Genomic DNA, 27,375 nt, shown 5'->3' with positions numbered 1-27,375 from the left:
AGTGAATCACCATACTACATTATCAAAAAAATCAAGAACATTAAAGATTTTAGAGGAGAATACAATGATCTCCAGTTTCAAAGACTCTCTTAAGAGCCAAGATAATGTAGATTGCCATGATGGCAATGCATTTTGGATGAAAGCAATGCTATTCATCTATGAGGAACTTGTAGTTAGTTGTATATTCATATATTCTAAAATTTGCTTATGGACAATTTTCTCTGACGTTTAGGGTAGTGGGCAAATATTTGACATTGGGTGATAGTCTTTTTAGGATGACGGAGAGTTGAATTTGAGTAATGGCCTTATTAAGGTACATCTAAATCTGTCATGCAAGGAATCTGTAGTGAGGCTGATAATGAAAATATAGCAGGGGATTTGCTGTAGTAAGGGTGAGAATAACAACGTAGGGAAGGGGGTTACATTCTAAGTTATTTCCTAATTATAAACATTTAGAATGAAGCAAGTCAATGTTTGAGCCAGCTTTGTGTGGTAGAGCTGACTATGTTGTAGGCTACCTGGATTCGAATAGTGGCTCAGGTAGCAGTAGGATATGGCTGCAGAGATATGGCAGTGAGTGACCATCACTAGCTCACCCATCCGGGGGGAGAGAGATGGCTATGGCTCATCATTTGGATGATACCTGGCAGGACCAATGGGTGTTGCATCTGTAGAGTACAGGTCTAGGGACATGCAATGCCACTGTGCAGAGGCACATAGCACAGGAATTCAGTGACCAGAGAGGCATGTACCTTGTGACAGTGGTATATAGCTGAGCTCAGAGAATTGCCAAAGGGTGGGGGATCCATTAAAGGTCAACTTTAATGGATCAGCACACTCTACTGCTCCCTGCCATCCAGCTCTCACTGTTGAGAGAACAAATGGGCTGACTGTGTTTCCCCTGGCAGGAATGAATGGCTTGGAGGGCTCCTGCCTCAGTTAGGAATTATGATTTTTTTTTTTTAAATAGTTTTTATTTTCATTTTACATTTATATAAAACACAATCATTTCCATTCTTACAACATGACCATAAGGGAGTGTTATACATTGTAGTCAATATAGTAATGTGTAGGTCATAAAACATATCTATTTACACTATATACATAGATGCTTTCTCAGTCAATTCCATTGTTATAAAAACAGCACATACAATAACGATTTCAAGTCCATAGCTTTGCTGTATGATCGTGTGTATATTTCTAGGTTCCTTTGTAACTTGTTAGTATGTAGTATGTGTGGTGTTTTATGCTAATATGATGTTAAAGGTTTGTTCTCAAATTTCTCGGGCTGTCATATTTTTGTTTCTTTTATCGATTACTATTTTATGAGCTAAAAGATGTTTTAGAGCTATTTTTTTAATCCCTCGCAAGAGATATTTATAGGGCCTAACCATCTGAGAGCTATGTATAGCTTCATTAGTTAGAAAATTGTTATAAGTATATTCGCTTGTTTTCCTGATATGTTAGATGGGAAAATATGTAGAAGGGTAAATTCCCATGTTAGTGTTGATGTTTGATATCCCATTTTTTTGCAGTTGTATCCTGAGGGAATTCCAGAGTTTGTACACACATTTGCAACCCCAAAATATATGCATTAGGTCTGCTACCTGGTCCTTACAGTGTGGACAGTATGGTGATTTTGATGCATTGAATTTGTAGAGTATTGCAGGTGTGAAATATGCATTATTATTTATCATGAGTTGTGTGTATGACAGTTTTTTAAGGGGTATAATTTTAGTGTTAGATTGATTGCATGACTTAATTGCTGGTCGTCTATGGATAGTTTTAATTTTCTCCAATAGTTAGAGAAAAGGAGGTCCTTCTGAAATTTAATTTTGCCTATCATTTTATGAGTTAGATATTGTTTTCCTTGTTGTAAGAATAGTCTTCCAGAGCACAGTACAGTTTTCCATGTCACTATTAAGTACAGTAAAGTTTTGGAGGTAGCTGGAACACAACTCTTTGATTTGTCTTAAAATGATTATATATGATTTGAGTAGATTTAGGTTACTTCTCATTTCTTGGGTTGTACAGTTGAGGTATGGGTAGATAATTTGGATTATTTTGTCCTTTAATCGAGGAAAGGAGTCAAGGTCTAGCATCTTGTTATTTATTTTTAGATTTGGATTTTTATGGAGGGGTTGTAGTGTTACCATAGCTTGCCCAAGGTTTAAGGAATGAAAAAGTTTTTGTGTTATATTTATAGAATATTTTAAGGAATCTATAATGTTGTAGGCTTGTAAATCTTTTTGTTTAAAAAGGGAAGCACTTTGGGATTGATGCCTAGTGCTTTAATGTACCTATAAAATATTGTCACCCAAGGAGGTGACCAAGTTTTCTTTGTCGGGTTATGTTCTGCTATTCTCAATATTCTGTAGTGTTAATAATAAAGTAGTAAGTTTTAAAATCTGGCAAGTTCAGACCCTTTGCTCTTGGGAAGTGTTACTTTTTGATACAAGATTTTGTTTTTTTTGGGGGTTCCCATATGAATTTTGCTAGGAAGGTATGAATTTATTTGAAGAATTTTTTTATGTATAGTTATCTGTGAAGTCATGAATATATATGTTAGTCTAGGTTAAATGTTCATTTTGATTATTGATACTTTGTCCAGAAATGGTAGCTTAAGGTTATTCCACCTTTTACAGTCTTGCATTATGCTTTGCCATTTAAGTGTTATGTTATGCTGGTAGAATTCCTTGTTGCTCTGGAAGAAAGTAATTCCCAGATATTTGGTTTCTTCTTTAATTTTTATTGCATCTATTAGTGGTATTAATGAGATAAGTTTGGGTGGTCGTTTTACTGAGGTTTAATTTGTAGTTAGACATGATTGAAAATTGTACAATTGCAGTTATTATTTTTGGTTATGTCTGAGTTTGGTGCAGTGAAGTATATGTTCAGATTGTCTGTGAAGGCGGTGAGATATACTTTGAAGTTATGTGTTGAGAGGCAGTTAGGAATTCTCAACTCTGAACCCCCCCCCCCCTCACCCAGGAGAAAAGGCTGACTGGGTGCAGGTAGAGAAGACACCAGGATATACATTATGCATATACCAAAAATGAATGTGACTGTTCAAGCATTTTGTTTTGTAGTTTTCATATTTTGTTTCCATTGCTAGTCTGATAATGTTAAAGGAGCAAGAACTGATCTCTAAGTATAATATTAAGTTATTTAATGAAGTAAATTTGAGGTTGAATGTTGAGTGCTTATTATTTTGATAGGGATCCCCCAAATAAACTAGTTAAATATTTCACAGAAAATGCTCAAGTTGGCACTTAAAAGACTGGAAACAGACAACTGTCTGAAACAACTGCTTTACATGGTGTTATGGGATTGTGCATACAGGGGTTGTAACAGCCCCTTGGTACTTATTATAAAACTTCTGAGATTGAAATTACTCACATTTTAACAACAACAAAACATTTAGGAACTTCTGAACACAAGGGCAACATTTCACAAAACTGTGTAACAGTGCTGGAATTTCTAATTTCAATACTTCTGTTTTGGAAAAAGTTATGTGTTTGTTTGGTAGAATTACAAATGAATATCTCTTGCTTGTGCTAAAACAGGAGAAGGATTCATTTTCATTTCTGAATCTTGTCTTTGCTTGCTACAAAATCTGATGAAGAATAGCAATCATTGTTTGATCCTTAGCAGGGTAAGAGAGAGTTAGAAATAAAAATAAAGTGGGTTTATCTGATGATCATGGTCATGGGATGTTTACTAGGAGTGCTGAAAGGGAAGGACAGTTCATAAACATGGTACACGACTGTGCACTAAACGTGAATCTGAGCTCTGATTGTTATACAGTAGGTAATCTGCATGATTCATAAACGCTGTTGTGTAATATCAGTGAAGCTTCACACATGTTCATGAATCCCGTACAGTGATCAAAGTGTAATAATAATGGAAGAAAGGAGGATAAATGGAGTATGAAAACAATGTGATAGTATACCACAAAATCATCTTCTGTTGTACATAATAGTCTAATTATAGAGGTGTCAGGCATATAAGTGAGTATAATCTGATGAATACAATACTCCTATTAATGAATCCTACCAATAAAAATGCAACCTCCCATCTTAGTTCCTTGTGTATTATGTAGAGGAATTACATACTACAGAGGTCTAACCACATGACACAAACGAGACATCATACATAGACATCATGTGTCATTAGTAGTGACAGGAACTGCATGTCAATCCAAAATTCTTCTTTGGTGACTTATTCCTACTTTAGACATATTCGAGAATGATAAAAGTGCGGCATACATGGCTATGCTCAAGCAACAGAGACCTCCAAAGCAGAAACACAAGCAACTTCCACCCCCCCAACACAACCCAAATGACACATAGCCCACAAACTCAGTGTGCCACTCAACCACAGCCCATAAGGCATAACAACATACCCAACACTCTAGTCATAGGTGACTCTATAGTCAGCCACACTGATGTTCCACTCGCCAGGCTAAACAAGGAGAATGTTACTGTCAGCTGCCTGTTGGATGCCAGGATCCGCCACATAACACACGCACTCTGGTCACTTCACAACAAGTACAAATCTGACTCTGTCATTGTCCATGTTGGTGTGAATGACCTGAGACTTACCTCCCTGGACTACATGAAAGGAGACATGGAGGAGCTCTCTGATCTCGTAGCCCAAGCAGGTATGACCCTAGCCCTGAGTAGCATCCTGCCATCACCCAGAATGATACAACAATGCAAGAACAAAATGATTGACTTCAACAATTGGCTAAGCTTCTGGTGTCATTCTAAGGGGATCCAGTATCTGTCTGCCTGGGATAACATGATCAACAGACCATGATGCTTTGCCAGAGATGTCCTGCACCTGTCGCCCATGGGATTCCAGATACTGGCTAAGGCTCTTGCAACCCCTATAGTGCCTTTTTTAGGAAAGGTTCAAATGACAAATTCACCACCATAACAGCTACAAGCAAGCAAAATCTGAGGGTTATGATACTCAATGCTAGAAATCTAAACCTCAAAATGCTTTCACTCGAGGCACTCCTTACAATGGAGAACATCAACATCTGTGCAATGACAGAGACCTGGTTCAAGGCTCCAGAGAGCACCCCTGCATTACCAGGCTATAATTCATACCACACCTTTTGGCCACCTAACCTGGACTGAAACACTAAAGGCAGAGGCGTATCCATATTTATTAAGGATATCCACACCTACAGGTTAGTTGCTCAGCATAATGCATCCGAGATTATCCAAGTGCAACCAATGCTGGGCAAGACTGCAATCCAAATTGTAACTTGCTACAGATCCCCCACCATAGCCCAGGATTCCCACTCCTCATTTCTTGATATACTGGAAAATATTAGGGTACAACCCAACACCCTCATAATGGGTGATTTCAACTACCCCACCATTAACTGGGAAAACTACTCACGTACCAACTCTTTTGCTCAACGTTTTCTGGAATTCATAAATTCCAATGCCTTGGATCAACTTATCCACACCCCCACTAGGGGCAACAATATCCTAGACCTGGTCATTACCAACATGGTCGACCAGTGTTCTACACCAGGGGTCAGTTCGTCATTGGGCAAATCTGAGCACAAGCTAATCACCCTAGACATCCACATCCTGCCCCCCCCCCCATTAGGGAAACCACAGTAAAAAATTTCTCCGAAGCCAACTTCACACTTCTTTAGACAGAAGTGGCAAACTTCACAACACCCATGCAGATGGACAATAGAGGTACGACTGCTGAATCCTACACAAATGCAGTTTATAAGCACTTACATGAGTGCATGGATCGTGCTATCCCTAACAGAACCAAGATGCTATCCTCAAAAAAAAGGAAGCCTATCTGGTGGTCCCCTACCATAAACAAACTCTACAACAGAAAAAAGAAACTGTTGCAAAAATGAGTAAAATCCCATGATTGGAGGAACTCCCTGGTCAGCCTCAGTAAGAAGCTGAGATCCCTTGTAAAATCCTCCAAAGCTAGTTATGAAAACTAAATTGCCACTGATTCTAAAGATAACCACAAAGCATTCTATAGCTATGTCAAGAATCTCAATGGCAACACTCAGATCTGCTCTGAGTTACAGCACAATGGCACTAAATATACAGAACCAACTGATATTGCCAACATCCTGGCAGATAGGTTCAGTGCTAACTTTACCCCACTCTCATCCCCTAAAAGGCCCATCTCTATACTGGAAGAATGCAAAGTTCCTGTAATCACGGCTGTACAGGTAAAAACCACACTCTCCAAAGCCAAGAACCCAACATCCATGGGACCTGACAACATCCCAGGCTGCATTCTACATGAACTACAGAATGAACTGGCACCGCACCTAAGCACCATGTTCAATCATAGCCTCATCTCAGACTTTCTGCCCACTGAATGGCAGACAGTGACGGTTATTCCACTTCACAAAGCGGGAGCCACCAAGGACCCCGGGAACTACCGCCCCTTTAGCCTAACAAGCCTGGTCTGCAAGGCCATGGAATGTATCATCATGCAACTTATAAACAAAAACATTGTTAATCTCCAAACTCTGGACCCCACCCAGTTCAGGTTTGTAAAAGGCAGATCATGTCTCCTAAACCTGATAGACTTCTTTGAAGCAGTCACCAAAGCCGTAGACAAGGGTAAGGTGGTTCACACAGCCTATCTAAATCTCGTCAAGGCTTTTGACACCATCCCCCACTCTGGAATTATAGATAAACTCACTAAACTAAGTATAAATCCCTATGAAACAAGATGGGTTGCCAACTGGCTCACTGACAAAACCCACTCTGTGAAAGTAGCAGACTCCAAATCCGACTTCAGACCAGTGACAAGTGGAGTACCACAGGGTTCAGTCCTGGGTCCTTTCCTGTTTGGTATCTAATGAAGTTCGAAACTCCTAACGATGTGGACATCCTATAAAAAGACCTCACTGAGACAGATGCCTGATGTCAAAGCCATGGCCTCAAGCTTAATGCCAAAAAGTGCATTGTCATCCCCTTTGATAAAAACTCTGTACCCATGAGCTACCACATAGGTGGTAGTCTACTTAACACTGAAAGTGTGATAAGAGACCTTGGGACACAGGTGGACAGTAGTCTCTCCTTTGATAATCACATCACCATAGCAATCAGGAAATCCTTCTACGTAGCACACCTCATCACAAAAGGTTTCTCATCCAGGAAAAAAGAGGTCATTTTTCCCCTCTACTCGTCACTGATTAGACCCACTATAGAGTACAACACACCTTTTGGTATGTACCTCACAAGACATCTACAACAACTGAAAAGGCCGCAGAAAAAAAATTACAAAGAGGATTACCGGCCTCAAACAGATGCCCTAAGCAGACTGTCTCAAAAAACTCTAGCTTTATTCCGTCACATATTGTCTACTCAGAGGTGATCTCTGCCTGACATACAAAGCTATGTCAAACCCAGAGCTGTTGAACATGCTCCACTTAAAGAAATCCCAATCCTTCCAAGCTACATGCTCTAGGAACCTAAACCTTGTCACCACAATAAACAGAACATGCTGGAGGGAGGGTTTTCTGTCCCAGAGACTTCCCATACTCTGGAACAAACTACCTATCAAACAAAGCTCCTCGTTAGCAATCTTCAAGAAAAATCTTGATGATTGGATGGGAAATAGGAAATTCACCCTGGGGAGCACCTCTGTGGCTCTGCTCGACAGGTGCACAGAAAAATAATTTTCTTGGCTGGTGAAAGCCAGGGTACCTTTTTGGCTAGGCTTATATAGGCCCTAGGGCCAATAGCCTAGTACCTACCTATGAACCTATGAACCTATAACAGTCCATAAGAGGGTAAATGCTTCACTGCATCTCATACACAGTGGCTGTTTTGGTACTACAGTCCAGTGCATGATAAGTCAATGTCTGTATCTGGATTAGTATGGCTACAAGTATCCAGAGTCATGTTGTACATTCCTGGACAATGAGCAAAGATGACAAAAATGAAACGGACCTTTTGTTAAACTGTTTATGTGCCTGTTATGTTTTTTCATTTTACAGTTCTAAAACATAACTTATATGATGAATGTCATATACAACATGACAGTCAAAATGCTCTACAGTTTGTATAAGTTGCCTTATGGGCCAAAATTAACACATCACACTGCAAACATTAAATTCTGACATTACGTTAAGTCATGTGTTGAGGATTTCTGTACACAAATGATATGAGAGTTGCAGACAGTGAACCTAATGTTGTCATTACTCAGGTTGTTATAAAGGATGGATCACAAGCTAGTACTCTGAACTTCATGTATATAACTGTGTATGGTTTGTGCAAAGCAAGCATCAGCTCTAATTTATATATATGCCAGACAAAACAGGTATGGCTATCTTCTACCAACCACTTCAACATATTTATTATAATATAAAATAAAAACATGGGACAGTTATATAGATTGCAAATAAACTTTAATACTAGCAGCTTTACTTAATCAGGGAGCACTTTTATTTTTATAATCAGACATAAGAACATCAGATATTTGCAGTAAAATACAACTTCAAATAATTAAACATTTGTGGCATCACCCATCAGATTACATTGACTGGACAGCAAAATGAATCAAGTAACCATAAACGCAAATAGATAAAAGTGTTTTCACATTGCTGTAACTGTTAAAATAACCACTGGTCATCACTATTAGAAAAAATAGTAACTAATAGAGTAAAGGTCTTCTTCTCAAAAACTGCTAAAAATTAACAGTTTCTTTAAGACTAGAAAAAAAGCATTAGATTTTGTTGTCATATTAGCTTGTGTCTTTCAAGCATTGCATTGCTATTTGATCCTCTTATATATGTATTTAATCTCTCCAAAACAAATAAATAAATTAAAATTGATGCATATTAAACTGAGTTTATGTAAAGCCTTTCTGCACTCATCACTCTTACTAGCCCTAAAGTAACCTGGCACTTTACATTTCTATGTCCTGGTTCTCTTCCCTATATAAAACAGTCACATGTTGCACACTGAGCATGATAAATCACATTTTAGATTTGGACCTAACCTTAGCCTCCACCATAACATCTAAATCATGAGTATGTATGCTGATTTGTTACTAGCACACCTTTAGGCGCTACCACTTTGTTTATTTTTCTGACATATGTTTCAAATTTACTTTTTTGCAACAGAAAGTGTCACATCATACCAGATCAGTGGTTTAGAGAGATAAAGGCCTGACTGCATTGCAGATGACTTGAGTTCAAATACCATCTCAGGCGCCTGTAGGAGTTGATAAACTAAAAGTAAATATGCCATCTTCTATGCACGCATTCTGTAAGTGACTGTTACTCTGAGATAAATTAGTTTGACTAAGCAACTTTTTTTCACTGAAGCATACCATATGGGATGAATGCCAAGACAGAAATATATCTCTTACTGTATGTCAAAGATATACAGTCAGCAAAAATATGAACAAGTTTAATGAGGTCCTTTAAGGATAAGCAGAATCAGATGTTCACAAAATTCCCTGAAACTGAATCAGAAAAATAATACAAAGTACAAAAAGCTTTGTACATCAAATTCACTGGGTGTCAGAATCACTACTGAGACAAGAAGAGGCTGTAAGTACTGCACGTATTACTGATGAGGGTGGTACTAGCCAAAACCACATGCCATATCTAAGAATACCCCACAGCAATCCACAGAATATCAAAGATCATTGATGCTGTACTTTGGAAAATACAACAGTTTTTAAAATGGTAAATTAGGTTTGTATATTTAAATTTTCTAAGGATGCTCTTCTTCCTGAAAAAATAATGCATGTATTCTGATGGCAGTGTAATAACAGAGGAGGCAAAATACTTTTATACTCTTATCAAAGTGTTACAGCTGCAAACATGTGTATATGTTGTTTAGACCATAAAACACATGTTGTCTTATGTGACAGGAAATAGGAAAGAATTGTGAAAAATAAGATCTAATTTTAATTGTGTAGTAGCTCTTTAATGGCATTTTGTGGTTAACAAGAGGGGCAGCTAGTGCTGGACTGCAGCCCCCCACCTAGTAGAAAAGAAAGAAGAAAATAAAAAAAAATCATGAGTTCCTGGAACTCACAGAATTCAAGACTGCTGTGCTAGGTGGTCTGGATAGGGGAGAAAGGCATCTCTGCCCTGCAGCCCACAAGTCTGTGCGGTGACGACCGCACAGAAGAGAAGGAAACCGGACTGTGTCATCTGCAGGCTGGAGACTCCAGCCTAACTCTCGCGGGGAAACCAGCCAGCTGAACCAGAAATCAGTTGTTAGCTTGTGCGGGCTGAGGAGAAGACTGGAATGGATGAGCTTGACTGCCTAGCCTGACCAACGAACTTTGGATTAGCTTGCTTCAGCCTTTGCAGGTAGGGTGTGTGTGTGTGAGTGTGTGTGTGTGTGTGTGTGTGTGTGTGTGTGTGTGTGTGTGTGCGTATGTGATTGCGTTATTATGTTCAAAGATGTCTCTTTTAGTATGTCACTGCTGTTTTGTCTAGGTAGTGGATGAAAAGAGTTACCCCACTAAGAGAAAGGAAGGAAGGACTTTTATGCTTTGAACTCTAATGCTGATGGTTATAAAAGAGTAGAAGTAGAAAACATGAATATGTACAAAAGTGTACAAAAAAACATTATGTGTTATGCAAACTTTAATCCTGTAACATGGATGAAAACAACATCTTGGTACCTCAGTCCTGTACTGGCCTTTAACAAAACTCATTAAATACCGTGTTGCAATCACTAATATAGCATGTGCATTGCAATAATATCAGTTTGGATGAGCTCAGATATATACTTTTTGTTCTCTTTTGCACTTTCATCATGCATTAACAGTACTGCTGACAAGTGGTAGCGATTTATTTGTAGATGTAGGGTACTATATATCAGTTATAAGATGTACCTTTATGTCTTAATATTGTACAGCAAAGAAGGTACGTTTCTTGCATTATAAAGTTACCTTCCTAAAAAAGAACCAACTATCTGCTGCAGTTGGAGATAAATAAATCTGTCAGTTTTGAAAATACATTTTAAAATGTGCTGCCATTATATGACCGTCAGCAAGTAAAAGCTGATAAAAAAGAAAATATTTATATTACCGAAATAAAAAAAGAAAAGGAATCCACGCAAAAGTGCTTTATCTGCCACCTCAAATCAGTGAACATCTACATGTAATATGTTATGGTAAAAATGTCTTATTTAAAAAAGGACATAATTTAATCTGTAACTAGGTGGAAACACATCACATAAAGATGTTTCTGATGTGTGCTTGGTCACTGCAACAGCTCATTTAGTAATTTTTGTACATTTTACATATTTAAAAAAAGTTTTTTTTTTTAAATGAATTGCATAATAATTATTTGTTGTGATTTATGTACATTTAACTGTACACCAGTAATCACTTAGATCTTTTTCAGACTCGACCAAGAAGCTCTGTCTGATTAAGTGACATGGTAAGAGTCATATAGTAAGCAAATAGAAGCAAAGGAATTAAAACTGGACTGCAGGAAGCAGTTTGTCAAAGTGACCATAGCCTAAATCCTCTGTAGTAGCTGCCTAACTGTCCTCTGTGCTAACTGCAAGTAAATTGTTTGCAGAATGCTGGATTTCTGCTGTTTATTGTAGACATGCCAATATACATAAATCTAGTACTTCCTACACTCCAATGATTTTTTTTGTTTCACTTCATTAGTTTTTTGTGGATTTTTCCATACACCAAGTTAACTACTAAAGTAAATATTTATGTATTTATTTATTGGCATTTTATTATAAATGAAATAACTAAGATATAATGGGATGTCCTCTATTAACTAATTATTTAGTGGTTAGGCTCAGTTGAATAAGGCATAGCGCGTGTGCATAATGACGCAGTTGCTATATACTGGTAGCTAGAGAATACTCAGGCTTGAGCCCTGTACCTTGGGTGGAGGTGGCAAGGGCCTGAATTCCCTACCCACCACCATTTGTAAAGCAAGTGCAGATTTTTGCCTCATATTTGTTCTGTTTCTCATAAAATGTGTGGTTTCTGTGTGTTTGTTTTTCCTAATTTCCTTGCAAAGTCAGTAGTGCAGTGATACACTGGTAGCATTGTTGCCTGACAGCTACGGGTTCTCTGGTTTGATTCTTGGCTGGAGTACCTTCTGTGCAGAGTCTGCATGTCCTCCCATCTTACAAAGAACATGTGTCTGGAGTGTTTCTCCCTGCTCTGCTGAAAATTGGCTTTTGTTCCAAGTCAGACATTTTGGTTAACAAACGTTAAATAAAAGTAACAGGCATTTGAATTTCAGACTTAATATTCTTCAGAAAGTACATAGTAACACAAAACCTTTATTCTAGCAATTTTCTAAGTTTATAACATGGATATTTGAAATTTGTCCCTATTTTTGGGACTGTATTCCCCCATTATTGGCTTCGTCCAGGTTTTTTGTGCTAAGGTTGAGAGCTATGGTAAGGACTGAATTTACTGAATATGTTTGGGGGCTGTATCCCCCCATTACTGGCATTGTCCACGTGTTTTTTGCTAAGAGGTTGACAGCTATGGTGAAAATTGAATTCACTAAATGATAGCCATTTAAGTTTCAGTCTTCCTTGCTTTCACAAAACAGATGATTTGGCATAGTGGTATGTTGCTCTGACTGTTTTGCACAGGGTCCCCTGGGTTCAAGACTTGGTAATGAAATGTATGGCGGTAACTCAGCATTTTATTCTAGCAACTTTCCAACATTATACAAGCAATGTTTAAAATGTGTCCCTTGTTTTTGGGCTTTTGTCCCCCCTCCAATAAATTTTGGCTTTTTCCAGATTTCTTGTGCTACAAAGTTCAGAGATACAGCTGAGTCTAGCAGATTTTTACAAGGAGCTGAGAGCTGCAGGGGAACAAACATTTAGTGCTGCTTATGCTGGGTCTGCTTGCATTGTTAATAGCACAATGGGTAGTGTTCTTGCTTTTGATGCAGAAAGCTGTGGGTTCTACTCCCACAGTAGGTAGATGCATTGCTGATACTGTACTGTGTTGTAAAGGGGGTGGATGTTGCAGTCCTTTTTGGTGAAGATACCTAGCAACTATGAACCCATTATCAGTTTGCCATCCATTCCCTATTGCGATATTAATAGTTTATCATTTTTTTAATGCAACATAGGCAATTTATTCCTCAAGGGCAACAGGCACTTTATTTGTAGATGAAACAATGGCATATAAAGTTGTTTGCTAGCAGTAACCTCTTTATTAGTTACAGATTTTTTTAATGTGGAATTATTTAGATGACTTTTACTTCTTCAAAGGTTGTGCATATTTACTGATACTGGTGGACTGTAGAAGTTTGAGTAGACTTTTGTGATGGAAATGTTTTGAATTGGGCAGTTTTGCCAATATTGGTGCATGCATTGTATTTCATTGTTTACTGGAAAAAATGTTCAAAACAATAAATTTAAAATGCCCTCTAACAATTGTACTGTATTGTACAAGGATTGTAATTTAATACAATCAGGAAGGTGTATCAAAGAGCACGTGTATGTTTCATGTTCAAGGGGCCTATGATTTGAAAACAGCTCAACGTTAATCTTTATCTGCCACTGGCAAAACGTATTTTCTTTGAATGTGGGTTTCAATGCTGTTTCAATGAATGTGAGTTTCAAGGGCAGAGAAGTTTTAATGCTATTTTCATTGTGAGACTGCATTGCTTTGTTTAGCAGATATCTATTAGTGTTTGTGCTGTAACATGCAAAATAAAACTTTCAAATGAAATCCAAATCATCGCAGAAGTAAAGCAGTATTCACATTACAGTTTTTATGATAAATGGGGCAAAATAACCAAGGAATGGGACATTGGAATGGCTGCAGGAAGGGGGGGGGGCTCCATTCAACCATGATTTTGTGAGGGGGGGGCAGCAAACTCAAAGACAGCCCCAGCTGAACTATAACTCTCAACTGTCTTGATTTGTGCAGAATGGATAGATTTTTGCTTCTTATTTTTTGTTTGTTCCTCATAAAATGTGTGGTTTTCTGGCAAATCATTTAGGAATGAAGTCACTAAATAATGACAGACATTGAATTTCAGATGTCATAATTTTCAGAAAAATGCATGCCCAAAGCAAGACCTGTTATTCTTTCAACTGTCTTAAGTTTATAAAAGAGCAATTTTTAGTACTGTTTGTATGTTCCCTCAATATATTTGGCCTTGTCCAGATTTTCTGCATTAAGAGGTTGAGAGGTATGTGTAAATAAATCGCTTTATAGAATTAGGAATATCTAAACCTCTCAACTGTCCCCAATTTTAGCTCAAAATGTTGCTCTCCCCTAATAATCCCTCCGCAAAATGGCAATTTTGGAAGAAAATGTGGAGGGTTTACAATTATAAATAACTGTAATGATCAGTGTTATAGATTACTTTTATTTCAGAAATACATGTAGATACTCTTATTTTGTCAACTGCTCAAGTTAACAGTACTATTATTAAAAAGGTGTCCCTTCTTTGACAGGTTCCCAGCTGTATTGTGTGGCAATTTTATATTTTTGCATCACATTTTTGGTCTGTTTTTCATAAAATTGTGGTTTTCTGTAAAATTAGTGGCAAATCATTAAAGATTTAAGTTAGAAAATAATGGCAGACATTTGATTTTCAGATTTCATACCTTTCAGAAAATTCATACTAATGCAAGACCTACTACTTTCTAAATTTATAAGAGCAATATTTAAAAACTGTCCTTATTTTTGGGCCTGTGTCCCACTTCTATGTATGGCTTTCTCCAGATTTTTTGCTCTGAGGTTGAGAGGTATGAGTGTCAGAGACATCACCGTCAGCCAGAGACATTTCAAATTGTGACATACTTGTTGCACCTCACTCCACCATTGTAGTGGCTCTGGATGTGTCCAAGCAAGGCAAGGAGCAGTTACACAGTGTAAGTGTGCAGAGTACTCCCCCATCCAAGGTAGACCACAAGTATGACCGTGGCTTTTCATCTGTCCTTGATTTTGCATAATGTTCTGGTTTTCTGTCATATTTTTATACTGTTGATTTATGCTTCTTGTTATTCAGAAAATGCATGCTGTTGCAGTGCCCTGTTGCTCTGTGTTTAAGTAGCAATGCTTTAGTGACCATCAGGTAAGCTTGTTGGAGATTGTAAGATGCAAGTAAGCTTTAATAAGCATACTGTTAAAGAATTACCAGAATTGAAAGCCTTTTCTTTGTTGCCATGCAGAGAATATTTACATAACTAGAAAACGTATAAGCCTTAGGTATTGAAATGCATATGACAGTATTTGTAATAAAGGACAGGATTATAGTATTTTCAGAAGCTCATTACATTTGTTGGAGACTTGCAGTCATCTTTGCAGGCTTTACCCATAAACTAAACAGAATGCCAATCCATCACGTGTGGTCCATAACTTGTGCAGTAATCCTTTAAGGAATTTATCTTGAGCTTGTTTCTTGTTTGCTATTCATTTTTTACTTTGATCATGTCTTCCCCACGAAACAAGTAGATAGGTGTTGTCAGGCAGCATGTCTTTTTTGGATAAGAAACATTTTTACAAGTGGGGGTATCACACAGAGATTGCTACTTTCAGCATGTTACTTGGTAATTTTATAAAGCTGAATATAAATTATAATTAGAACTGCAGTGCAAGGAGAAATGGTTTGAGTTGAGTGCTTCTTGTTTTTTTTTTATACTTGGTTTTGACTGGCATTCCAGTAATATATTTAAAAAGTAATTTATTTTTTCATGCCTCACAACCTTTGTGTTTCCATCTAGATATCAAGTAAGTTGTCATGTAGCCAATGCATTGAAATATTTTTTTCTTCTACACTTCATTTTGTATTGGTTGGACTCTCATAATGACGGTTTGACACCCAGGGCAGCTTATTGAATTAAAGTTCCAGTTGTTGTGGTTGTGAGCATAGCCCCACCTCTTTCTAGTTGGCCACACCCTTCCCATTGGCCCCACCCATTCAGCTGTCTCCTGCAACCCCCCTTTAATTTGAAGTCACCAGCCACTACTGCAAGAGAATAATATCTGGCTTTGTTAGTTTGTTGACCTTACAAATCCCAGCCACTGGGGATGCACAAGCCAGTGCATTTCTTTGTGCCAGTCCCAAGCCCGGATAAATGGGGAGGGTTGTGTCAGGAAGGGCATCCGGCATAAAACTTCACCAAATAGTTTCATGTGGACACCAGTTGATATTTCCATACCAGATCAGTTGAGGCCCGGGTTAACAACGACTGCCACCAGTACTGTTAGCCAACAGGGTGCTGGCAGAAATTGGGCTACTGTTGGCCGAAGGAAGAGAAGAGGTGGAAGGCATGGCCAAAAGCAGGAAGAGAGGAGAAAGGCTAGGACTGTGGTAGTGAGGGTCGGAACTTTGAATGTTGGCAGTATGACTGGTATAGGGAGAGAGCTAGCTGATATGATGGACAGAAGGAAGGTTGGTATATTGTGTGTGCAAGAAACCAGATGGAAGGGGAGTAAGGCGAGGTGTATCGGAGGTGGGTTTAAATTGTTTTACCATGGTGTGGATGGCAGGAGAAATGGCATAGGAGTTATTCTGAAGGAACAGTATTCTAAGAGTGTTTTGGAGGTGAAAAGAGTGTCAGATAGAGTGATGTTTATGAAGCTGGAAATTGATGGTGTAATGATGAATGTTGTTAGTGCATATGCTCCACAAGTTGGGTGCGCAATGGATGAGAAAGAAAAATTTTAGAGTGAATTGGATGATGGTGATGACTGTACCCAAGGGTGAGAGACTAGTGACTGGAGCAGATTTCAATGGGCATGTTGGTGAAGGGAACAGAGGGGAAGAGGAAGTGATGGGTAGGTATGGTGTTAAACAAAGGAATGCAGAAGGTCAGATGGTAGTGGATTTTGTGAAAAGGATGGACATGGCTGTGGTGAATACGTATTTTAACAAGAGGGAGGAGCATAGGTTGACATACAAGAGTAGAGGAAGATGCACACAGGTGGATTATATCTTATGTAGGAGGGCCAGTTTGAGGGAGATTGGAAACGTTAGGCAGCATAGGATGGTGGTTTGTAGGATGACGTTGGTGATCAAGAAGAGGAGGAGGAGTTTGAGGGCAGCACCAAGGATCAAATGGTGGAAATTGAAAAAGGGTAATTGTGAAGTGAAGTTCAGGGATGAGTTAAGACAGGCACTGTGTAGCAGTGAAGAGTTACCAAATAGCTGGGTAACTACAGCAGAGCTAGTAAGAGAGACTGCTAGAAAGGTGCTTGGTATGACATCTGGACAGAGGAAGGATGACAAGGAGAGATGGTGGTGGAATGAGGAAGTACAGGAGAGTATACAGAGAAAGAGGTTGGGAAGAAAAAGTGGGATTGTCAGAGAGATGAAGAAAGTAGACAAGAGTATAAGGAGATGAGGTGCATGGCAAAGAGAGAGGTGGTGAAGGCTAAGGATAAGGCATATGAAGAGTTGTATGAAAGGCTGGACACTAAGGAGGGAGAAAAGGACCTGTACCGATTGGCTAGACAGAGGGACCGAGCTAGGAAAGATGTGCAGCAGGTAAGGGTGATAAAGGATAATGAGGGAAACATACTCACAAGCGAGGAGAGTGTGTTGAGCAGATGGAAAGAGTACTTTGAGGGGTTGATGAATGAAATGAATGACAGGCAGAGAAGGTTGGATGATGTGCGGATAGTGAATCAAGAAGTACAATGGATTAGCAAGGAGGAAGTAAGGATAACTCTGAAGAGGATGAAGAATGGAAAGGCTGTTGGCCCAGATGACATACCTGTGCAAGCATGGAGGTGTTTAGGTGAAATGGCAGTGGAGTTTTTAACCAGATTGTTTAATGAAATCTTGGAAAGTGAGAAGATGCCTGAGGAATGGAGAAAAAGTGTTTTGGTACTGATTTTTTTTTTTTTAAGAATAAGGGTGATGTGCAGAGCTGTAGTAACTACAGAGGGATTAAACTGATCAGTCACAGCATGAAGTTATGGGAAAGAGTAGTGGAAGCTAGGTTAAGAAAGGATGTGATGATTGTGATCAGCAGTATGGTTTCATGCCGGGAAAGAGCACTACAGATGCGATGTTTGCTCTGAGAGTGTTGATGGAGAAGTACAGAGAATGTCAGAAGGAGTTGCATTGTGTTTTTGTAGACTTAGAGAAAGCATATGACAGGGTGCCTAGAGAGGAGTTGTGGTATTGTATGAGGAAGTCAGGAGTGTCAGAGAAGTATGTAAGAGTGGTACAGGATATGTACGAGGGTAGTGTGACAACAGTGAGGTCTGCTGTGGGAGTGACGGATGCGTTTAAGGTAGAGGTGGGGGTTACATCAAGGATCTGCTCTGAGCCCTTTCTTATTTGCAATGGTGATGGGCAGGTTGACAGACGAGATCAGACAGGAGTCCCCGTGGACTATGATGTTTGCAGATGACATTGTGATCTGTAGTGAGAGTAGGGAACAGGTGGAGGAGACCCTGGAGAGATGGAGATATGCTCTAGAGAGAAGAGAAATGAAGGTCAGCAGGACTAAGACAGAATATATGTGTGTGAATGAGAGAGAGGATAGAGGAATGGTGAGGATGCAAGGAGTAGAGCTGGTGAAGGTGGATGAGTTTAAATACTTGGGGTCAATAGTTCAGAGTAACGGTGAGTGTGGAAGAGAGGTGAAGAAGAGAGTACAGGCAGGATGGAGTGGGTGGAGAAGAGTGTCAGGAGTGATTTGTGATAGACGAGTACCTGTAAGAGTGAAAGGGAAGGTCTACAAGAGGGTAGTGAGACCAGCTATGTTATATGGGTTGGAGACAGTGGCACTGACAAAAAGGCAGGAGTTTGAGCTGGATGCGGCAGAGTTAAAGATGTTAAGATTTGCACTGGGTGTGACGAGGGTGGACAGGATTAGGAATAAGTATATTAGAGGGTCAGCCCAGGTTGGAAGGTTTGGAGACAAAGCCAGAGAGGCAAGATTACATTGGTTTGGACATGTGCTGAGGAGGGATGCTGAGTATATTGGGAAAAAGATGCTAAGGATGAAGCTACCTGGTAACAGGAAAAGAGCAAGGCCTAAGATAAGGTTTATGGATGTGGTGAGAGAGGACATGCAGGTGGTTGGTGTGACAGAGCAAGATGCAGACGACAGGAATAAATGGAAACAGGTGATCCACTGTGGCGACCCCTAATGGGAACAGCCGAAAGAAGATGATGATGATGATGACAAATCCAATATTCAGTTTTGTAGGTAGGAATAACAAATGTTGATGCAGTATCTACGTTCAGTTATTTTTATCCGATTTAAACATCCCACAATGATGCCCATTACATGTGTAAGCTGCACTATTAGTAGGAATTTCAGAAAAAAAAAACAGAGGAACATATAGGTTTTGCCTTTTTGGAGCAGATAGTTTTAAGTACTGAGTGTTAATTGCACTTGTTATAATTTGAAGTGCTGATGCTTAGAAGCTAACTTCACTGTTTTAGTACTATATGAAAGGTCAGTGGCTACTGAAAATCTCAAGTTGTGGAATATCAGCAGTATTGCATGAATGTTGTACTGTATTTGTGTTGTTAAATTTTAACTGTAATTTCTGTGATGTGTTTTGAAGGATCATGCATTGTTCCATGGGAACAAGTGCAGGGCAAACCCCAGAAGCAAACCCACATAGTGAAACCATAATACCAACAAGCTTTATAATAAAAAAGAAAAGAATTTTGACCAAAAGTAAGAAGAGAACTTCCCAGAATGTAACAGCCCTTGTTACTGAAATAACTCAGGTGTTTAATAACATCCACCAAAGCCAAGTTTGAGGCTAAAACAGCTACCCAAGCCAAAGACAACCTCAAAGCATTTTTTAGTTAATGTTCATAATCTCAAAAGCACAACACAGCAATGCATTGAGCCGATTGTGAGAGATGTTACCTATACTGAGGCTAAAGATATAGCTAACCTATTGGCCATTAAATTTAGCACTAACTTTACTCCTCTCTCCCCCTCCATCTGCCACTCAATACATATACCTGGAACTGGGCTCGCCTTTAGCTATCTCCAAAAGTGCTATCAAAAGGTAAAAAAAAAAACTCCACCGATGAGTTCTGACAGCATCTCTGGATGCACCTTAAATAGCAATGAAACATGAGTTAGCCACACCAGTAACAACACCGTTCAATCTTGGCCTCCATAAAGATTTTGTACCAAATAAATGGAGAGAGCTATGGTAATTTTCTTGCACAAGGGAGGACCTTGCACAGACCTAGTCAGTCATACACACTTAAGTCTGACTAGCCTTATATACAAAGCTATGGAAAGACCTATCATGGAATTAATCAATCAAGACATAAGGAACCTCCAAACACTAGGCCCACTTCAATTTGAGTTCATCAAGGGTAGGTCATGCTTACTAAGCTTGGTGGATTTTTTGAAAAGGTCACCAAAGCAATGGAGGAAGGCAAAATGGTACACCCCGCATACCTTGAACTGGAAAATGGTACACACCACATACTGTGACTTGGCCAAAGCATTTGGCACAATTCCCTTTTCAGGCATAGTAGAAAAGCTAAATAAACTAGGAATAAACCCCTACATCACTTGCTGGATTGCCAACTGGCTCAAAGGTACGGCATAGGTAATCAAAATAGGGCAAGTTACTATCACAAAGAGACCAGTCAACAGTGGAGTCCCACAGGGTTCTGTGCTGGGACCCCTTCTGTTTGGCATCTATGTTTCTGAAGTAAAAGCCAATATCAATCAGCTCTGGCTGACTAAGTTTGCAGATGACTGCAAGCTAAGAGCAGTCTTTGAATCCCCAAATGACTTAGCCTTCCTGCAGAAGGTTTGTCTCAAATAAATAACTTGTGTCAAAATCATGGTCTGAAATTAAATGCCCAAAAATGCATTATTGTATCCTTTGGGAAGTTATCTACCCCAGGGAACTTCCACATTGACAATACACCCCTAAGAGATAACCCATTTTTTCAGGATTTGGTACTTATGTGGACAGTGACCTTACTTTTGACCATGTATTTATTGTTGCAAGGAAGTCCTTCTATACTGCACATATTATAAACAAAGTGATTGTGTCTAGATCTAGGGATGTCATTGCCCCCCTTTACTCAGCCTTTATCAGGCCATTCATTGAATATAATGCCCTCTCTGGCATGTATCTGTGCAACACATGCAACAACTGAAACACCCATCGTGACACCTTACTAAATGGATACAAGGCATAAACAAAATGCCCTACACTGACTGACTCAAAGCCATACCACTACAGCTGGTATCCTACAGACTGCTAAGAGGGGACCTGTGTCTGGCATGGAAGGCATCTTCTGCCCCATTACTGATGGATTTACTGCACATCAGCAAGTCAAATGGCATCAGAAATACTCAATTTAGAGATCAAAACCTCTTCTGCAACATCAACAGAATGGCTTTTGAACAGACTCCCCACCCATGTAAAACAAAGTTCATCCCTGTCATTAAAAAAAAAAAATAAAAATCTTAGCTCTATTGGTGGGAAAGAAAATTTATCACAAGACTGCCCCTTGTACTACTAATAGACAGATGCAGCTCATAAATGGTTTATCCCATGCATGGGTCCCCTCAAATTATCTATGGTATGATCCCAGTTATCCTTATGAGGGGTATTATATAATTATTGGCCATGAGATGGATAAGACCAGTCTGTAATCAAATAGGATAGGTTATTTCAAGCCCAAAAAGAGAAATTGGCTAGGATTAAAATGGTCCTCAAGGGAAGACAGCCTTGTATTTACCTTTGAACCTGTTTGCTGGGCTTATAATCATAATGCTTTTGTGAGTCAGATTAAAAGTATGGTGATACAATAACTGTTTGATTTTGATCATCTCAAGTGTGAACCCATGTTCATGTTGAAAACACTACTAGAGAGCAGACTGTAAATTTTATTATGTGCTGTTTACATCTTATATGTAATAAGATATGTTGCTGTCACTGTTTCAATCTGTCGGCACTAGTTCTGCTTCCTTGTTTATACTTTGTTACATCAGCATACTCTTTTATAAATGTGAGTTCTAGGTGATTGTGATTTACTGAAGGATATACTCAGGGAAGAAATTTTACACAGTACACCTACACTATTTTATAATTTGTAATATAATGAAATATCTCACTCCAACTTTTTTATACTCCTTTTATGACATGAAAATATTTACGTACCTGTGAACAATAAAATAAGTGAAATCTCAGTAACTGTGATATCCTGCTACTATTTTAACTATACTTGTAGCTGAATTGAAGAAATGCAGTATGACAGCTCCAAGCTGGATGGGACAATATATTTACCAGCCTGTGATTCTGCACAGAAACATTTCACTTCACTGAGCATGATGATGTTAGATGGTACTGAACACTTGCTTGCGCAGATTTGCACAATATTTGTCACATGAGAGACTGAGTCACTGCAAGAAGCTATTGATATGAGCCTTTTGCTGTCAAAGAAGTGACTTACTTACAGCTAATATTAACATTTGGGCTGCCTGCCCATATTTTAAAAGTTTACAACTGTTTAGAGATTCTTGTCTTTGGAGAGAAGGGGAACTTGCAGCTTTCTGAACTATTATTTGCAGGAAGTCAGCTAACACTAAGAGTTTCTACTAGCTGCTGGTTGACTTTACCTTCCTAGTATTTCTACTGTATTGTTAGACTGTTTCATTGTTTGAGTAGAGCTGTCTACCACATAGCACTATGGTAGTTCAGACTAGATAGTAGTTAGTGTGTGCCTTTTTTGAAATTCCCTTCCTAGTGACTTAAACCAATGTACTCTGTTATCTTATTCATACCTGTTAGATAGCATTTACCCTAAGTACAACACTGTTCAAATAATTAATAAACACAAACAGCAAACTTGGAAAAACACAAAGGATCCAGAGCAGCTAGCTTCCGCAAAAAAACAAATATAGCCACAGAACAGCAGGAGTCTTTAATTGTGTTAAGCGCTTTTCGTCTGCTTAGTAAGCAGACTTCTTCGGACATAACAAACAGTACACAAACAAGCTTTTATATATTCAAAAAGACGTCACAAATTCATTAATTAATCAATCGATTAATTAAAATGTTAAAAATTCAAAAATTTAAAAATTTAAAGAAAGCTTACTTCAATGTGTTTACCATGGCATAACCCCACTAAGCTCACCTATTAATGCGTTTACAAAATCGTATTAAGAATCCAAAGCCAGCACTATCAAATTAGTTGTTGTTACAAAATTTTGAATAAACAAATAATACACCAAGTTATTTCATCGTAGTAAAAATGAATAACTTTAAATATGTATTGTTATAAAATTAAAATATTATGAACATTAAAAATATAAATATAAATATAAGCTAGATGTCACTGAAATGTCTGTAGTAATTGATGTCTAAAAAGGTATAGAGACACCAATACAAAGGTGGAAATATGAAGTATAAAGTAAAATACATTCTTACACCTAAGGGGAGTAAGAATGTATAAGTGTATACACATATGTAAAATGTAATATGTGGTGAAACTTGTGTATGAAATATACAGTAAGTAAGTAATAGTAAATATGAGTTCACCACTTAAATTTGTCACTTTAAATTAACAAGTACATATTAAACATATTAACCATGTTTCTTATTTAATGCCCTGCCTCATAAGGCTCCTTAATTTTAATATACAACTAATGGAACAACTATCATTCAGTCCTGGGTATGAATAAGCGTTTAATCTGATCTGCCATTTAAGTTCTAATTCTTCAAGTAATAAATGTGAAGGAGCAACCCTCTTATTTTCTAGTACCTGATCGATAACTGTAAATTTGAAAGAGTGGTCACTGAACGTAGTAATGTGTTTGGCTAATGCATTTACTTGTTTTTTCTTTTTTATTGCGTATTGATGTTCATATACCCATTCACGTAACTTACGCTCAGTCTTACCCACGTAAAAGCCTGGACATTTCTGACATTGAGCTAGGTACACAACCATACGGGTATTACAATTAGCCCTACATCGCATTTCAAAGCACTTATTATTTATAGAGAATCTGTTAGACTCATGTATGTACTTGCAATAATTGCAATTTTGGCATTTATACATGCCTGGTGTCCGTGTGGGGTTACTGTCTGGACATTCAAGTAGTGTTTTCAAATTTTTACCTCTCCTGAAAGTTATTTCTGGTTGGCAACCTACCTTACTATACACTATGGAGTTTTATTTTTAAATATATCCCAATTCTTCTTAATGATGTCAATAAGATAATAACTATTAATATGATATGTTAAAATTAATCTGGGATTGGTACTCTGAGTGGAACCTTGACTAGTTATTCCTAAGTCAGAGGCAAGACTGCTACTAATCTCTCCATTGGGAACTGTCTTCAATATAGGTTGGTAAATACCTCTAAGTCTTTTGTTACTCACTTCTTTGACTAAGTTGTCTAGTAAGTGTGGTGGGTAACCTCTATGTAAAAACATATTGGTTAGTAATTCACACTCACTATGGAAATCTACATCTAGGCTAACAATTCAAGCTGCTCTTACAAGTTGTCCCTTAACTACCAATCTCTTCTGGTAGTTCGGATGACAACTGCTGTAATGTAAAAAAGAATTAGAGTGTGTAGCTTTCCTATATATGCTTGCCACATATGCTTTTAGATCGTAGTTTTTAACCAACCAAATGTCCAAGTAGGCAATAGCAGTACTACTAAAAAGCGAAGTGAAAATTAAAAAGTCTGTAGAGGTGTTAAAGGAGTCCAAAATCATATTGCTTTCAGGTTCTTCGCCTTCAAGCAGTATGAAAATGTCGTCCAAATAACGGGTGTAGTACCTTATCTTTTCCATCAATATACTGTTGTTAAAGATGTATTCTCTTTCCCAATGGGCCATAACCATGTTGGCTATACTAGCTCCACAGGGCGAGCCCATGGCCACCCCGACTTTTTGTAGATAAAAATTATCACCTAACATGAAGTAGTTGTTATTTAGTATTAATTCCAACAATTCGATGACCAATGAAATTTCGGTTACAGTAGCATTATTTCTCTTCTTCTTCATTGTTTGAGTAGAGCTGTCTACCACATAGCACTATGGTAGTTCAGACTAGATAGTAGTTAGTGTGTGCCTTTATTGAAATTCCCTTCCTAGTGACTTAAACCAATGTACTCTATTATCTTATTCATACCTGTTAGATAGCATTTACCCTAAGTACAACACTGTTCAAATAATATTTTCTCTCTTTACTGCACTGTCAGAGATTTTCCATCCTTACAGCTCTGCTTAGATAACTATCAGCCTCACACCACTTCCTACTTTTTGTGTTTCTTCTACAAATGCACAGATTGAAAAATTGCAGCACCCTAGCCTGCATTGTTCTAATATATCTGCATTTATAAACTGTATTTTCATTACATTGTTTTCTTTATCTTGGCTACACTGTTTGTTTTCACCTACTGCACTATTTCAGAAATTCTGGCATCATTTCTGTGCTGCTCAGCCACTGCATTGTTAATTTGTGGCAATTATGAGTCCACTGCTCAGTCATACTATAATATAGTGTTATATAGTATTTACTGTATACATCATGCTGCACTTATGTTAATTAATACCATACTAATACTATACATCTTACAGTACTATTTACTGTATATATCATAATATCATACTGCTCTTATGTTAATTACCATACTAATACTGTACAATTTAGAATACTACTTACTGTATATATCAGGCTACACATTAATTATTACCATACTAATACTGTACTATTAAGTGTACTATTTACTGTGTATATCATGCTACACATGTTAAATATTACCATACTAATAATGTACTACTTAAAGTACTATTGAATGTAGTATTTTTAGTGAGCTCTGGTACTCTACACAGTGCATTATTTGGCTGAGCCGAGTACTAATGCACTATTTAACACAAATAAAAAGATACTAATACTGGGCGACTTAACTGCAGTTTCAGCTGATTGAAAGAGTATTACATTCATATGTTACTAAACATTCTCTCACTTTGGGTAATATGGATTTGCAGCTCTTACCCTTTCTGTATCCAGTTTCATAGCACTCGATGGTTTGAGGTAGTGTACCAAGCCTCATGCTTACTGAAAACATTTACTGCAGCCCCAGCATTGCTCGTTCTGTGACAAGTATACGTACTTAATGAACCTGGAGATTTTCCACTCACAAGACTGTGCAGTCAGTAAGTAAGACCTGCACACTATCACATTACAAAGTACTACCACCACTACACTTATGTGTGCCAAGGTGGTTAAGAAGTTATTTTCCAAGCATCCGAAAATTAGAACAAAGAACTGTCAGCCACCAGACTATATCTTTACATTATCAGCACACACATCACCCTGCCTCAATGAGTCACAAAGGTCCATGTCACAACCTTTTGAAGTGTATAACTGACACATTCACTATAGCAAAAGTTTTGTTAATTGTGACTGACTGTATTGTAAGGCACACTGACATTTCCCTGAGACTGAAAAAAAAAAGCATGATAGTTTGTTGTCTTTCAGGAGTCAAGATCCTGGATGTTGACAAATCTCTTAGATCTCTACATTCTGACAACTATAACTGTTGGTAGCCTACCTGGGAGTGAATGACCTTAATTGCTGCACCCCAAGGGGAAATACAGAAGGATATGACTGAACTTGCCAAGTATATGTCGGAGGCAGAAATGTAACTGGTTTGAATGATGCCAAAATTCACAGATAAGATAACTGGCTTGAATAGCTGGCATTTTGGCTTGTGTCATTCTAAGGAGATCCAGTACATACCTGCTTGGGACAAGATATCTGACACACATTCCTAGCTTTTCAAAGATTGGGCTTACCCTCTGTTTCCAAGACTTTCTCACTTTGGCTAACATACTTGCTGTACCCATAGTGCCTTTGCTTAAAATGTCTGCCTACGTGACATTCACGAATAACAAAGTCCAACTTGGAACACATTAATGTGCATATACTCAGTGCCTAGTCTTACCAAAAAAGAGCGTCAGGTGCTCCTGCAATTCAAACACACTCATTTATATATATATATATATATATATATATATATATATATACACACACACACATATATATATATATATATATATATATATATATACATACATACACGTGTAGTAACACAGAATTAGTTTCAATGCAGTGAAAGCACGTTCCCTTTGGTTTAGTGCCAATCAAGCATTCAGTCCATTGAATAAGTACAGGGAAGTGTTAGTTTTTGTCAGAGAACCCTTTACATTAAGACAAATTCCTAGAAATTTTGGAAATACAAATCAATATAGATAAAATCAACTATCACTTCATAGCCAGCTACAGATCACTCTCCATGTCCCTCACAGATCATGATAGCTACATTAATCTCACAATGAATATCCATATAAACCTGGAAACCATTTTTAATTTTGAGAGTCATTAGTGCCAGTCCC

General features: G+C 38.1%; 1 long non-coding RNA gene across 1 annotated transcript in view; it reads left to right on the top strand.

Moving 5' to 3' along the window:
• Positions 1-9,524: 9,524 nt before the first annotated feature.
• The window catches only part of LOC122810240, a 61,773-nt gene continuing 43,922 nt past the window's right edge, over positions 9,525-27,375 (top strand). The window contains exon 1 of the long non-coding RNA XR_006366068.1: positions 9,525-9,712. This is a non-coding gene — a long non-coding RNA (uncharacterized LOC122810240). The remainder of the gene's footprint in view (positions 9,713-27,375) is intronic.

The sequence above is a fragment of the Protopterus annectens genome, chromosome 8.part1, assembly GCF_019279795.1.
Source record: "Protopterus annectens isolate FY-2018-M chromosome 8.part1, PAN1.0, whole genome shotgun sequence".
Lineage (NCBI taxonomy): Eukaryota > Metazoa > Chordata > Ceratodontiformes > Protopteridae > Protopterus > Protopterus annectens.
The sequence above is the reverse complement of the archived record's forward strand: the minus strand, read 5'-3'. Positions and strand labels throughout refer to the sequence as shown.